Genomic DNA, 16,922 nt, shown 5'->3' with positions numbered 1-16,922 from the left:
AACATCATGATGATTAAGGTCAAGAATTTAAGTCTTGATCTAAATAATTGGCTATATTATATTTGAATAAAAATAATTAAATTTTAATATAACATATGTGTTTTATTATTCTAATATAAAATTTTCATATGGCATCCCTAATAATTGGAATCATGTGTTATCTGTATTTTTAATAAGTCGTAATGCCTCAACTATTTAAGGTGGATAAATTCTTTTTATATCTAGTCTATTTTATATCATTCACATGACTTATTTATTTTGTGAATATTTTATATATATTTTTAGTTTAATCTACTATTACAGTCATGTCTAGTCCCATACATAATATAACTTAAATATATTTTAAAATAAAAATAATTTTTAAAGTATTCATATCAGATAAGATTGATGTAAATTATAATTTTAAGTGTTAAATGTAACTTAAATATATTTAAAATAAAATTTGATTATTTAAGAATTGTTGTCATATAATATAGAATGTTGATATAAATTAAAATCTTAAGAATTAAATAGATGGTGATTGGAGGGTACCTTAAAATTATAATGCTAATAACTATATTTAGACTCATGTATTTGCAATTTTGTGTCACTGTGAAGGCAAATAAGAATTGAGATCGGCTTCTCCTTTTATCGTCTCTCTTTCGAAGCCAAACCTTCTATGCTTACTTTCGATCTCGAGCTCTCTCGGTGGTACTCCACAAAACCCTAGGTTCCATGGGCCAGGGAACCCCCGGAGGCATGGGGAACTAGGGGCACCCCGGCGATCAGAAGCACGATGGCGACAAGAAGGATAAAAAGATTGAGTTGGCAGCATCGCCGTCCCAAGTCAAACGGAAGCAATGCAGGCAGAAGGGTTCTGAGGTTGTTGCTTGGTTCCCCACCATCACCTTGCTCTCTAAGTGCCGCCTCCACATCCTCAAGGTCGAGCTCGTCAAAGACTACCTCCTCATGGAGGTGGCGTTCGCCGCCAACCAGGAGCGCCTTTGTCCCTACGAGGAGAAGAACGAGGAGGATTGCTCCAAGTTCGATGATCTTCGAGAGTCGCCGATAAGTGTCAGAAACCTGGACGAGCTCATCGATGAGAACCATGTCATCGTTTCGTCATCGATTAGAATGAAGTACTACGTTACGATCCTATCTTTTGTCGACAAGGATCAACTGGTATTGGACTATGCTATTTTTATGCACAACAAGGTCAGTTTTGCTGGTTTAATGATTTATGGTTTTAGTCGCATGATCTCGGATTGGTGAAGATTTTTAGTGTTTAGGGTGCGAATTGGTTGTGGTTTTCTTGATATACCTAATTTGCTAGCATTCTAATAAAAATAACTTAAAATATTATGTGTATTTACATAGATCACTGGTATTTAGGCTCGACGAACATGGTTAACTGGAGATTTAGGGTTCGAGTGTTTTGTGGTCAATTTTTATGAGTGAGCATTGTGAAGCATTTGTAGGCATCATACGTTTGCCCATATAATTTCTATTGCCGGGGGTACCTTAAATCTCCAAAAGTTAAGAAGATAACAAAATAATTGAAATCTATAAGGTAAATGGAGCCCCATTTTGCTAGGATACATAGTAATATGTTAGATTCATGGGTTGGACTGTAGGAGATCCAAGTTCTGATGCATAATGTCTGCTTAATAATCATCAAGTTTTTTTCTTTTTAGGCACTTTGTTTCTTTTGAATGTATCTAAAAGTTTATGTGTTGAATCACTCAATGGTTGCTCCCTCAGATTGATTAACCAGCAATACCGATTGCTATTTTTGCCCATTTCTTGACCTCAGTCAGGTTTTGATAGTCGCAACTGCTATGCTGATGAACACTATCTTCCAACTCTGTCGAGTGTAAGTACATTAGATCATTTTGCATTTTGGCTTTCCTGAGTAATGGCTTATCTGGAAATTTAATAGTATCACTAACTAGACAGGACATTTCGACATCCTGTAGATAGTGGATCCAATTGGAAGTGCCAATTGGTCTGTGATGCGTGTTGATTGGTCTGAAAGAAAGTGGCATCCAAAAGCATATTGAGCACAAGATGTCACTTTTGAGCTCCCGAAGAATATTTCTGTAAGCATTCTCTCTTTCAAAAATTCATACTTTAGGATGTCCATATGCCTCTAAATTCTTGTTGACTGATATGGGTTTTGTTGACAGTCTATTGATGAGAGTTATCATGTCACCATTGATGAAAAGGTAAATCTTTTAGAACTTGTGTTCATATATGCTGATTCTTTCCTTTTTCTGGTTCACCTATTCCTGATTTACTTTCGTTAGTGTTGTCACAATCACCGAAAGCACATCAGATTAGGCAAAAGTAACTTAATCTTTGCAAGCTGACTGCCAAGTTCTATAGTTTTTCGTTTCCTCTGAGCTACTTCAGTGTATTCATGTGCTTAAGTTTAATGAAGCATATAAAAGGAAATTGGAATATGTTGCAGATATCCATCTAAAATTCTTGCATTTTTGTCATAGATAGTGATAAGTGGTAGGACTTTGCAAGAAAATGCTTGTTCTACATGACTACGTCAACCAAAACCTTTGAGACATTATGCAATCATACAGAGTAGCACGATACATGCATGAGGCACAGTACAAATTCGAAGGGATTGATGACCCTTAATCTGAGCCTTTAGAGAAATAAATAAAAAAATAATCCGATGGATGAAATTGAATTATTCAATTAGAAGCCGATATGACTTGTAAGAAAATAATGTCATATGTCAAAAGAAGTCAAATATTTTCTCAGCATGTTCACTATTTGGAGGATTGAACTCCAAAACACCAAAAGCATCTATTTTCATTTTTGTTTAGATAGTATTATTTGGTCCTTTACTATCTCTTACCCATTATGCAAATTCTGCATACTAAAATATTTATTCATGCTTAAAAATAATAACAACAATGGGTTACAAATCATGACAAGCATGTAAACTACATTGGAATATCGGATAATTGTTCAAAGTGATCGACTATGCAGTGTTCCGAATACTGTTACTGTTGAAGCTATCAAATAATTGTTTAATGCCATCGACTGTAACAAATCTGGTTAGTTCATGCCGAATCATAACTAATACTAGAAGAATTTCATTTTCTTTCCATGTTTGACTTGTATTTATCATCACAAAATCATTGCTGCTATCTGTTTTCAGCTAACAATTATACAACACAATCTGGAAGAGAAACTAATCACTCAAACTTGAGTACACCAAATCTGCTATTTAACTGTCCTTCCAGTGTTTTATAATCAAAGACCAACCTCAGCAATCATGTATTTATTTATTTATTTTGCAGAAAGTGGTGACAGTGAAACCTTGTTTGTGGAATGGAATGAAGAGACTTTGCCACTTGTTTGCTAGGAAATTTTATCCTGAAGCTCTTCACAACCTGATGCAGTTGTTCTCTAATGACACCCTCATATGAGACACATCAGCAGGAACACCATTGTTTGGTCTGGTTGTGCCTCCTGACATCACATTGTTGAGTCAATTGCTCCATGAAATCCATGCCAATTCTTGAACTCAAGCCACCTCATTTTGACACCAAACTCCACCATGTAGCAGCAGAAGATTGTTGGAGGCAATTGGGATGATTTGAATCTATGTTTCTCTTTAAGTAGGGATGAGGTGGATACTACTTTATTTGATGGTGCACTCCACCAAGTACTGGTCGTCTCTCTGTTTTGTGTTTTCCTGGTTATTTGATCTCTTGAGCAGCAAAATTTTGTTAGTCCATTTAACTTTATAGAGTGCTCAATTCTTTTGTAGAGAGAGAGAGAGAGAGAGAGAGAGATTATAAAACACTTTCTTTGTGAAGTCTTTATGGCAAATCTCTTTTTTTTTTTTGAAAGAAAACTGAAGCACAAAAAGAAGTGAATAATTTGGTTAGCAGATTCATAAAAGATGTCATTAAAAAAACTTAAAACAATAGAGAACAACTTAAAAGTTCTGAACAACTTAACTACTTTAACTCAATGAACATTGCCAAATTATTTCTCGATATAATATTGCTCATGTTAATGGATAAGGGAACCAAACATATGCTTTATTTCTCTGACTGAACTTGCCAATTAATTAAGCATTATCATCCGAGTGCTGAACATTGACTTATAGTTTAATGAAAAGGATTAATGGAGGTGAAGTCCTATGATATTGATGTGAAAAATGAGATCATGGGAAAATGGAAAGCTTATTTGCATTATCTATAGCAATATGAATCAGTGAAATCTAAAAATGCACTTTGTTAAGGATCATTTTTCCAGTGGTTTGGACTGACCATTGACTGATGCATATCATCATCAAGACTCCCAGTTTCTAATTTTGGTGGTATTCAACAGTTGCAAAATTTATTTAAATATAGATCGACATAATATTTAGGAACTTTAAGACCAGAAGGATAGATGAAGAACTCATTCATACATAATATCCTTATAAGTGCACTAATAAGATGCATAAAGCAAACTTGCACTATAATTTCTTCATTCATATTCCTTATGGTAGATAAATTGATGAGTTTCTTTAAGCTAAGGCAAAATTGAGGTTATGCATTCTATGAAACCAAGTTATAATTAAGTATACTATCTCATTTCCGTTCTATACTATAAGAATTCTTGAGGAGTGTAATTGGGTTTATGTGATAAACTTGAAAATTTTCCCAAGGATATAAATAAACAAACTGTTCTACTGTTGTCGTTGGTGTTTGCTAATGATAGGTTTTCAATCTCTCCCTTATTAGAACAAGTATAATTTTGCTGAGTATTGGTTGCCAATGAAGAGTGATGTCTGGAGTAGAGAAAATTAGCTCAACATGGTCTCCAAAGATCTTTCCACGGTAGAGGTAACTGAGGCCAACCTTTTGAGGTATTGGATCTTCTATTTATAATATGAAGAGATTTGTTTGCATATCTTGAGTAACAATGAAGCTTATGTGTTGCAATAGAGATGCATTAAACTATTTCTTAAACATTAGTTCAAAATATTAAGTTTATAGAGACATTAAAGAGCTTATTTATCCTATTTCACTCTGATCATATGGTTTAATTATTTTCGGTTCCGAATATCGTGTCTAAATGCTAGTATGTCTTTTTCATATTCAATTATCAAAAATCACTATTTTGAATGTTTATGCTGGCTTTTACTTTGAACTATAACTTTTGTCTTAACATCATGTTTGCATTTCCTGTAGTTTGACTAGTATCATTTTCAATTTTAGGCTTTTCATGGTTGCTAATTTTTGGCATCTAGAATTGATAGTAGTAATAAAATTTAGTTAATGAGATTAACTATAATAACATATATGTGTTAAGTATTTGTATTTCAAATTTAGAAGGGCTCATACGAAAAAACCATCAACATTGCAAAAATCTGCATGCAATTTCCCAAATAAATAGAAACATAATTTAAACTTTTTAAATAAAATTAAGAAATCAGAAACTTACATCTACAAAAAGGGAATTATATTTTGGATTTTTTTGTTCAATGAGTTTTTAAGAGGGATCAGAGGATCACACTGGAATATGACATAATATAAAAATTTAGCAAAAAGTTATCAATTAAACCATTGACCTTCCAAATCTAATTTCATGAACAAAAACTTGAAAAAAAGGTAATATTTCAGTTCAGATTGACTCTCATGAATCAAACTTGGCCAATCTACTATTACTGTTTTACTTGTGATTAATTGAGATTATTGGAGTTATAAGAAAGAGTGGAAAAAAAAGGGAAAGATGATGGCCTCAACTTCAACTGTCCCTAACATGCAACACTCCCCTGGCCGTGCTATCATGGCCAAGCATGACTCACCACAAATCCTTTTAATACTTACAGTAGAAAAAGTTCCTTGTACAAACAAATGATTTGCATAACTAAAATGATGAATTTCTCGTATCTCATTTATATATATTGTTGTTCATGTTACCACCAATTCTTTTTCTTTCTCCTCTAACTATCAAAATGAATGGCAAATTAACACTGTTTAGGATGTTGGTTTCATGTTAATTAGTTCTCACATTAGTTCTGTGCTTGTAGTTAATCTATGTTTGTTCAGTTCTTCCCCTTTAATTAACTTCTGATTTCTATTATGATATAGTTTTTGTATAATACATTCTTTTTATCACTTAATTTTTCTTATACTCCTCAAATTTGTCTGAAGAAATGATTTTGCGTTGTTTTAGTTGCCTCTTAATCTGCAATGGCTTTGTTCACTCCATCAGTTCTTGTAATGCAGAAGGATTTGCTGACTTCAAGTGATCGCTCAACGAGATGCCATCAAGCATCTATCTTTTCTCATTCAACTAGCAGTGTTGAGAACTTGCTCTTTCTCAGAGCACATCCTGTCTCCACCAATCTACTATGCAAACCATCATCTTTGACAAGACACCCTGAAGGAGGCCATTTTTAGATTTACCCATGAGTGGCAGCCAGTGCTATTTATTTGATTCTTAGAAGTTTTCAGCTTCATGTGGCAACAAGTTCTAGCTTGATGATGTCAGTGAATCTCAACAGTTTGTTCCAGATATTTTGAATGGAATATTTGAAATAGCAATTGAGATGGAAAAGATTGAGAAGAATTCATTGAGAAGCAAAATGCTGGAGGGGTATCTTATGGTAGCTCTGTTTGTGCCATCAACATCAACCAGACTTTCCTTTGAGCCAGCTATAAAAAGGTTCGGAGGAGAAGTTTTTGATTACAGAAGAAGCACGTGAATTTTCTTCAGCCATGAATAGAAACTCCTGAAGGTATGATCTTAATTATGGATAATTTTGTGGTGTCCAGAATTGTATAAGGAAGACTTAACGAGTGGAAAGCATGATTTGCAGATATAACTACAGTTGAAGGTTACACAGATATAATTGTTTTAAAACATTTCAAAAGTGGAGTTGCTAGATGGCAGCTTCAACAGCCAATATTCTTTTTTATAAAAGCTGGGATGATCAAGGACAGCATCCAACACAGGTAAAAGGAATAGTATCTCAATGTTATCTTGTTCAGGAAGGATGATAAAAACAGAAGAAGACAACTGGAGGTTTTTATGCTGCATTTTCTCTCAGATGATTCTGATGTATGCATGATTTGTTGACAGCCAGGTTTTCTATGTACGGAAGTTTGCTTCACCATTAGAACTACATGGGAAAAAAATACTTGAAACCTCAATGAATTATGATGACATAATTGTTCTTACTTGTCAGATTAGGAAGTACATTACTTCATCAGAAAATGTTCCTTAAGGTTGCTGTGAATTCTTTGAGGTCATCATAAGGAAATAGAAGTCAACCGGTTCATGATGCTAGTTGTAATAGAAAAATCAGATATTGGTATGAATTGCTAGCCTCAGTGTATAGGTACTATCGAGAGATATTTCACAAGCTGATAAGCACCACAATAATGCATTAATTTTCTTGGCATGTACATTGTGAACAAAGCTCTGGTTTTCTAGAAGTGGCTTCGAGGAGTGATGTTGCCTTATCAAGCTTGCGTTCAGAAAGAATGATTTGGTGAGATTATGCATAGACCTTTATAAAGAAATTCATGGCAAGTGCATTGTGGACAAAGAGGTGTTAGATGTGCTTCCTAAGCATCCTCACCCAAGACTTGATGAGGTACGTGAACATGTCTGGAACCATTTCTTTCTTAGTATGTAGAACAAAAGATCCATTGTCTCAGCAACCAACACTTAATTTTCACAAAGATAATTGCCGAAGAAATGCAAGGTTTACTTTTATTTGAGACTTCCTTTTTTTTCTTTTCTAAATACTGCATCCTCTATTTGTGTCAGTGATTTAAAAAGCGCTAAGCGTCAAGGTTCATAAACGCCTAAGGCGCTAGGCGCTCGCCTGAGCGAAGCGAGTCACTAAAATATAAAAATATATAATATAATTATTTAAAATTTTAAATATAATTATTTAAATATAATAAATTTAAAAAAATGAAAAATAATTGTATTAAAATCAAAATAATATATTATTAATCTAATAAATATAAATACTATTATTAATATATTGTTAATAGTATACTGTATACTGTTAACAATATACTGAAGGAGAAGAAGGAAGAGGTGTGTTAGGGAGTGCTGATTGAGAAAAGAGGAAGCGGGAGCGGGAGCGGGAGCGGAAGCGAGAGCGACGAGCGGCGACAGCGGCAGTAGCAGCGAGCAGCGGCAACGGGAGCGGGAGCAATGTCTGTTGTTTTCTGTTGTTTTTTCCTTCTCTTATTTGAATATTTTCAAAGTGGCTCAGAATATTTCTTGAAAATAAAGGAGAAATGTCTTATTTAGCTTGTCTACCTCTTGTTTTGGACTTCTCCTAGGAGTAAAAACAAGTGTTCGGTGCAATCCTTATTGAAGAGACAGCTGCAGAGATTGAAATATAGTTTTCTTGAAAAGCTTTCTTACAGCTGGTTGATACTTATTTTGTCTCCTCTGCAGTGTAACCTACACTGAATGGTCTGGAATATTTTTTTTGGTTGAATCAATATGCAACTTGACTTGTTTATAGGTGTGGGTGAAGAAACCGGTCAAGCTACATCTAGCTCTGGATTTTTCCAATCCAATTTTGCAGAATTATTATGTACCTGTATGTTATTCAACTGAAGTGTAAAATAATTATTGGTCTTTGTCCTTTTTATCTTAGCCTGTGCTTTAGATGTTTCTAATCCTTACCTTTTATGCATCTTCACATGACATGATACATAATGATATGCTTTTTACTTGGCGGCTTTTGTTCACATAATTGTTAAATTCTGAAATATTATATCAAGATATGTTATTATTGAGTGGATAAATGGGTGATTAGATTAAAATGTATTTTGCAGATCTTGTCTGTTGTTGGGCTTCTTCAGGATGAACTTGATCCTATGGTTTCTGTCATGAAAGTTGAAAAAGCTCATTTGGAATCTTATGCTGATATTGGTGGCTTAGATGCACAAATTCAATAAATTAAAGAAGCTGTTGACTTCCTTTTACTCATCCTGAGCTGTATGAAGATATTGGAATTAGGCTTCCCAAGGGAGTTATACCATATGGGGAGCCAAGGTGAGAGTGTAGCATGTGAATTTCCATAACATGGACTTTACAACTTTGCCCCACACATTCTTTACCCTCCCTCTTCTCTATTCTCTCGATCTCTATTTAGTTACATTTATATTTTGTGTTTATGTGTGCTATTTATTGGCTCTAACTCTAGCGACAACACTTTATTGATTTGTATAGTTTAGTATATCTATCAGCATTTATTATGAGTAAATAGAGAAGAGAAATGAGAAAGGATGTTTTTATTGCCTATGTACTTCTTCTTTACCAATGGATGTCTTTTTTTAAAAAAAATTGACCTTCTATTATTGCAAATTTACAATCTAGATGGTGGTGGCCAATTAAAAAAAAAAGCTTAACTGAGTTTCACTTTAGAATTGGAATTATCTTTCTCTTGTGGGTTTGCGACCTAAAAGGTTTTTGCTATACAATTTGTGTTGCATGGTGATCTGAATGCTATGGTATCTGCATTGGTTATTGCAAAGTCCTTATTTTCGTACTATTTATGAATGCTTAATTTCAGGCTGTGGCAAACTCAACTTGAGAAACTTTCTTGCATGTTTTTGGAAGTGAGTTGATTCAGAAATATTTGGGTGATGGCCCAAAACTTGTTAGAGAACTGTTTAGAGTGGCAGATGAACTTTCTCCTTCGATAGTCTTTATTGATGAGATAGAAGCAGTTGGCACCAAAAGGTCAGTCGATGAGAAATAAAAGTCCCACTTTTTTCTTTCTCTTGTATGTAAATCATAGTTAAAATTATCAGACTATTCTATCTGACCAATTTTAGATATGATGCTCATTCGGGTGGTGAGCGTGAAATACAGAGAACGATGTTGGAGTTGTTGAACCAGTTAGATGGTTTTGACTCAAGGGGGGATGTTAAGGTCTTGCAACCAACAGAATTGAAAGCCTTGATCCAGCCTTGCTTCGGCCTGGTCGTATTGATGGGAAGATTGAATTCCCGCTGCCAGACATTAAAACTAGATATCGTATTTTTCAGGTTTGTTATGCTTCATGAACAAATACAGGATGCTTACAGAACACCAGTGCATGTTTTTGTACACTTTGCGGGTTCTTGCTAAATTCTTATTTTCATGTTAATTTCTTTAGATACATACCTCTAGAATGACGCCGGCCAATAATGTCAACCTGGAAGAATTTGTCATGACGAAGGATGAGTTCTCTGGAGCTGATATCAAGACAATCTATACTGAATCTGGCTTGCTTGCTTTAAGAGAGTGTAGGATGAAGGTGTGTCACATATTTACATGTAAAATTGTATTCTTTTATATAGAAGGTTATTGTTAGATAAAGCTTTTGTTATTACACTAATATTATCAGCAATTGTTATTGTGGTTTTATATACCTTTTGTTTGGGATATATACATGCTTTTTAAAATGGATATTGACTTTTGAATGCCAATTGTCCATACCCTAGGGATTTTATGAATTTTTCCTATGTTCCTATTAATGTTCAGAAATTGATCACTTAAAAAGTTAACCACTAAAAGAGAGGAGAACTTTTCATATTACCTCTCCTATTCTATAAAGGTAACTCATTTCTTTATAATTTAAATGTGATGGTTCATGTAAGTTGTATTTAGTCTATGTTCTCCATTAGATTGCTTTTCAGATTCATATTATAAAGCTATATTGTCCAGATGACTTCTTCTGACCCCAGTTATAGTTCCTGGTATGTATTTATAAAGCCACTAATTTACCCGAATGAGGGTTCCTTATTGATTCAAGTTTTTATTACTTCTCTTTCTTGGGGCAAGAGGAGCATGACCATTTGAGGAAGCATCAATCTTTATTAGTGTATCATTGCTCTGGATAAAACTTGTTATAAGAAGTAGAATAAAGAACTAGAAACGATCATTCTTTGGGCTAGATGTAATAAAGTTATTTACCTGTTGAGGGAGATTTACTTACAAAAGCATATTGGAAATTTGTTCAGGTGACATTTTTGGTGATCTCTGAACACTCAAGTCTATGCTTCGTGTTTTCAAGTCTAAAGGTCTACAACCAGGTTTAGAAGCTCGGTCGACCTCTGGTCTTGACACCTTGTTGCATTGGTATCTCACCAGTTTATCGGGCAATATTCCAACCTTTTTCACACATTATCAGTAAAAGATAATACAAAAACAACACCATTTGATACTGAACCATATGATCCATACAGGTCCTTACTCAGGCTAATTAAGGTTTGTTATAGGCTCTAAACCTCCACCAATGTGTCTTAACAGTGGTTGACCACTGAAATAGTTTGTCATGCTACTAGAATAGAGATCCTCTTCTTCCTCCAAAAATAGAAAATGGAAAGGAAAGATGCTACTTATCTATTTTGTTCCCATTTCTTATGACAGCTTATCTCTCGTATAGAGAAGTGATGTGGTGATGCCTTGGCTCTTGGAAATGTCTTGATCTCGTCTTAATTTCTGATTCTCTGTTCTTTGTTTTTCTTTTCCCAATTCTCTTCTATAGCCTTGAGAAGTGAGACAATTTGGGAGAGAATCATTCAAGGCCCTAAATAATGAAATAAAGAAAAATTCAACTTAAAAAGTAAAATATAAACTGAATAAGATCAGTTCAACGTAAAAGAATATGGTTTGGCTTATAAGTAAAATTCTTGCTCTTGGGCACATGTTGGATCATATAGTTGATAAGAAACAATACGAATAATTCAAAACTAATATTGTTGATATGGATTCTGATGGTTTTCAAATGTTTGTTTTAATCAAAAGTTTTTCAAACAAGATCGTCAAATACTTGAATATTATCCTTGGTTTGGTGCATATTAAGTTTGACAAATCTGAGATGGTAGGGACATACCCAACAAATGGAATATTAACTAGTCTTCTTTGAAGAGACACTCTCACTTGACTAGTTTGAGTTGGACTACACGTCTTTAGTGGTTGGATCGGCTAGTTGAATTTGACTTGCATTGGATTAAGAGTTTAAACTAATACCCATTTGCTTTATCTTGCATTCCCAAAGTGCCCTAAGTTACATATCTCAGTAATTTATAGCTACATCATCTTACGCTCAGGTAACTCATGTAGACTTCAAGAAGGCCAAGGAGAAGGTGACGTTTAAGAAGAAGGGGTGCCTAAGGGACTCTACATGTGAGTTATTAATTCGCTTGCCTCATAACATGAAGGTTTGTCTCATATGTCGCTTTTGATTATCGTGATTCTCAATATATTATTTTTAGATGTTTGTTTGTGGACCTTGATGATCGCAAATTGGATAACAAAAATGGTTCAACATAAATAATCTTTTGAGAAATATTGTGCATCTTCATGCCCAAGTTGTAATCACATACCTTTTATATAAATGTGTTGTGTTTATATGTCTTAAGAAATCAAAGAACTAATTACAGAATACCCCTTGTATTTAACTACCTTGAGCATCTCGGTCCTTATGTTTTAAAAAGTTTCATTGGCATCCCTATAATTATGAAGGTAAAACATTTAGGTCTATTTACCATAATGTTGTTTGTTTTATCAACGGAAATTCAAAAACAAAAAAAAGGTAATTTAGCATTCTAGTTGACGGTAGTGGATGACGTCGGTGGTGGCGGATGGTGGCATTGTTGGGGGTTGCAGGTGGCTATTGTGGATGAGGAGAGTAGCGGTGAGAGGTAAGAGTGCCTCTGCTTCGGCGTCAGCGTCGACATCGTTGCCATTGTTGAGTGGCGAAAGGGCTGCTCGGCATCTGCATTGGTGGCTCTTTCGTCGCTTGGCAATTGCATCAACGTTGATGTAGATGCAAAGCGGTGTCGCTCTGCATCTGCGTAGGCGCCGACGCAAATGTAGAGCGACTGATGTAGTTGCCGAGTGACGTCGCTCTGTATCTGCGACGACGTCGATGCAGTTGCCGAGTGACGTTGCTTTACATTTACATTTACATTTACGATGCCGAGTGACTTTGTATCTACGTCGACGCGACGTAGTTGCCGAGCAAAAGGGCCATTGATGCATATGCCAAGTAGCGTCGCTTTACATCTGCATCGGTGACCCTTTCCCCGCTCGGCAACTGTATCGATGTCGATGTAGATGCATAGCAACCTTTATCTTTCGTCATCGCTCTCCTCATCCACAACAGTCACCCGTGGCGTTGTCGGGTTGCCACCACTGACGTTGTTTGCACATCATCAACTGGAACATTAAGGGTACCTTTTTGCTCTTTATTTTTATATTTCTATCGGTAAAATTAATGGTGTAATGGTAAATTGACTTAGATGTTTCATTTTCGTAACTATAGGGATGCCAATGTAAATTTCTGAAGTGTAGGGATCGAGATGCTAAAGAAAGCTAATTATGAGGGGTAATATGTAATTAGTTTGAAATCAAAAGTCATATGCTAAATTGTTTCATGTTGGAACATGTCTTTTAAGGAATTACGAAAGATAAACTAGAATGGCAATTCAGTAGGTGGGAGCTTCAACTTGTCACAAATGAAAATTGAAATGGGACAAAATATACATTGATTCATGTGTTGGCACATGACATTTCGGTCAGGATTCATGCTGACTAAGTTGAACTATTGATCTTTTGGGTTTTGGCTAAAGCATAAAGAAGGATCACTGATTCACTCACAGTTTTTCTCTCGGAATGTTTAATTGCCGCATGAACAAGTGGTCTCAGGTATTTGTTATTGTCACTGTGGACCACTACCTTCAAGATATTATTGTCTAAACCGTTTCATGTCTGATATTAAATAAGTTTTTAGACATCAAAAGGATAAATCAGTTTATTCTTGATGAAACTTGTGGTTGTGTTAATTCCATTGAGTTTTAGACCACTAGTCTTTGTTTTTGCCGGCCTTATTTCATTTGGTTATTTGGCAAATCTTTACACAAGTGTTTTGGTCTCTCTTTATTGATCTATGTTGTTGAGTAGTTTTCTGTCTCCCTTAATTCACCATATTCATTCTGCCTTCAAGTATAATTGCTCACACTTCAAGCAAAGACTATTTCCCGGTGATCGACTATGCAGTGTTCCGAATACTGTTTCTGTTGAAGCTATTAAATAATTGTTTAATGCCATCGCAACACAATCGGGAAGAGAAACTAATCGCTCAAACTTGAGTACACCAAATCTGCTATTTAACTGTCCTTCCAGTGTTTTATAATCAAAGACCAACCTCAACAGTAGTATTGAGTTCTTTTTTGTTTATATCAATCATGTATTTATTTATTTATTTTGCAGAAAGTGGTGACTGTGAAACTTTGTTTGTGGAATGGAATGAAGAGACTTTGCTACTTGTTTGCTAGGAAATTTTATCCTGAAGCTCTTCACAACCTGATGCAGTTCTCTAATTACACCCTCATACGAGACACATCAGCATGAACACCATTGTTTGGTCTGGTTGTGCCTCCTGACATCACATTGTTGAGTCATTTGCTCCATGAAATCCCTGCCAATTCTTGAACTCAAGCCACCTCATTTTGACACCAAACTCCACCATGTAGCAGCAGACGATTGTTGGAGGCAATTGGGATGATTTGAATCTATGTTTCTCACTAAGTAAGGATGAGGTGGATACTACTTTATTTGATGGTGCACTCCACCCAGTACTGGCCTTCTCTCTGTTTTGTGTTTTCCTGGTTATTTGATCTCTTGAGCAGCAAAATTTTGTTAGTCCATTTTACTTTATAGAGTGCTCAATTCTTTTGTAGAGAGAGAGAGAGAGTGAGAGACATTATAAAACACTTTCTTTGTGAAGTCTTTATGGCAAATCTCTTTTTTTTTTTTTTGAAAGAAAACTGAAGCACAAAAGGAAGTGAATAATTTGGTTAGCAGTTTCATAAAAGATGTCATTAAAAAAACTTAAACAATAGAGAACAACTTAAAAGTTCTGAACTTCTAAGATCTGATCTCAAACACATGCTATATGGTATATTGTGAACATATTGAATGACAATTATTATCTAATGGATGTTAATATGTACAACATACTTGTAATGTTATGATGTATAAATCAAATGTAATGTTCTAAATCTCATTAAAATCTGATATAATTTCTAAATTATACATAGAAATGATATAATAATATTTCAAATAATAAAAGCCTATCTATTGTGAGGAGGAAGAACAACTTCATGGCTTACTCAGCTCTTTCACAGGATAATTGATATCAAAATTAGTTGCCCGTGATGTTTAGAGAGAGAGAGATTATCTTCTACTCCTTTGCTTTAAAAATTATATACATATATATATATATATATATATGTATATATATTATTGGTGAGAATTCTGAAAACATTTTATGCTAATTATTAAATCATTATAGAGATCATTTTTTGGCTAAATACTGAAGACAGCATTTTATTGTGTTTGTAATGAATAAGCACACCGCAACCTTTTTTCTCTCCCGTACGACTACTCAGCACGTGAATCGCACATGTTTCGGATCCGTTTCGAGTGGATGTCGCATCGCACATGCTTCGGACCCGCTTCACTAGAAGATCCGATTCCAGTTGAACTTAACGCGGCCTATATATACATATATCCTCAGTCTCCACCCCCATCCCACTCCCGCTCTCGCTCTCTCTTCTCTTCCTCCTTCGATCTCTCTCCCTCTCTTCGTGTTTGGCTTCGCCGTCCTTGGTCAATCCTCCGCCGTGCCCTCCTCTCTCTCTGTCTCTCTTCGGGCGAAGATGAAGCGGCCGGTGAAGTTCATCGCCGACCCTAGGGCACGGCGCACCGCGTTCAAGAAGAGGAGGGCCTGCTTCCTCAAGAAGGCCTATGAGCTCTCCACCCTCACCGCCACCGACGTCGCCGCCATCTCCTTCGCTCCACATGATGCACCTCCCGGCGCCGTCCCCGACCTCCTCACCTGGCCTCAGGACCGGAAAGAGGTGGTCCGCATTATCCGCCGCCTCCCTAAGTACGGCGACGGCGCCGGTCCCGGCATCAATAAAACGCCGAAAATCAAGCCCCCGGAGGAGGTTGCCGTCGACCAGGCGTGGGACGACCAGGGGGCGCTTTGGACCATCGTGAGGTCCCTGCTGGAACCAGAGATCCTGGCCCTGAGAAATAGCGGAACTAAGTTACCGGAGGAACCGGAGTGCTCGAGCTCCCATCACATCCTAGGGCTTCAAGATCCTCTTCCTCCTCCTCCTCCTCTCGCGGCGGCGATCGTCGACGATGCCTCCGACCCCACTGCCATGAGGATTCACGAGCTCCTGAGTATGCCCGATACCTTCTACGGGAACGATGAGGCCTCCTTCGCTGAGTTGCTGCACCTGATGCAACAAGAGTAGACCAGCAACATCTGCGATAACTTCTTCAGCTACAAGGAAAATGGGTATTTTTTTTCTTTTTATTGCGAAGTTGGATACACAGTCAAAATCTGTCCTCTGATTCCACGAGCAATAAAATCAGCTTCTTTTTAAACAAAAATCGTGCAAAATTTTACTGGTAACATCTATTCAGCAACCAGAGTGCCAAATAGATGACTTGCATACACCATTGTTTCATACTTGTTTACCTCTCAGTACTTCTTTACATTTAGATTAGCTCAAGAAATAATAAGATTTTCTTATGCATTTTGTCTTTCCGACAAGAGTTACTTGACAGCAGTATCCAATTTTAGGCTTTTAGCCAATGATCTAACACTAGCGAGTTAAGAACTGCTTTCATATTTTATCCTTTCTCAATCAGTGCCATCTTGTGTTTCAATGGGTCATAGAGGAACTCTCAATTGTTCATCTCCTTATAAGTACATTTATAAGAGATGAATTATCCTACTTTGCTTTGATCATATGTTTTAATTGTTTATTTTTGGGGTTTTAAGTATGCTGTCTGCAGTCCTATCACAATCACTTTTGCCTCGAGTGCAGGTATGTCTTTGGCAGGCATATTCATCTACCAAGTTAGCT

General features: G+C 36.0%; 1 pseudogene; it reads left to right on the top strand.

Annotated features, from left to right (window-relative positions):
- The first annotated feature begins 714 nt into the window (after window positions 1-714).
- On the top strand, window positions 715-12,163 carry LOC135629269 (26S proteasome regulatory subunit 4 homolog; annotated as a pseudogene).
- The last annotated feature ends 4,759 nt before the right edge of the window (window positions 12,164-16,922 follow it).

This window comes from Musa acuminata, chromosome BXJ3-1 (genome assembly GCF_036884655.1).
Source record: "Musa acuminata AAA Group cultivar baxijiao chromosome BXJ3-1, Cavendish_Baxijiao_AAA, whole genome shotgun sequence".
In the NCBI taxonomy this organism is placed as follows: Eukaryota; Viridiplantae; Streptophyta; class Magnoliopsida; order Zingiberales; family Musaceae; genus Musa; species Musa acuminata.
This window is presented reverse-complemented; position numbering and strand designations above follow the sequence as displayed.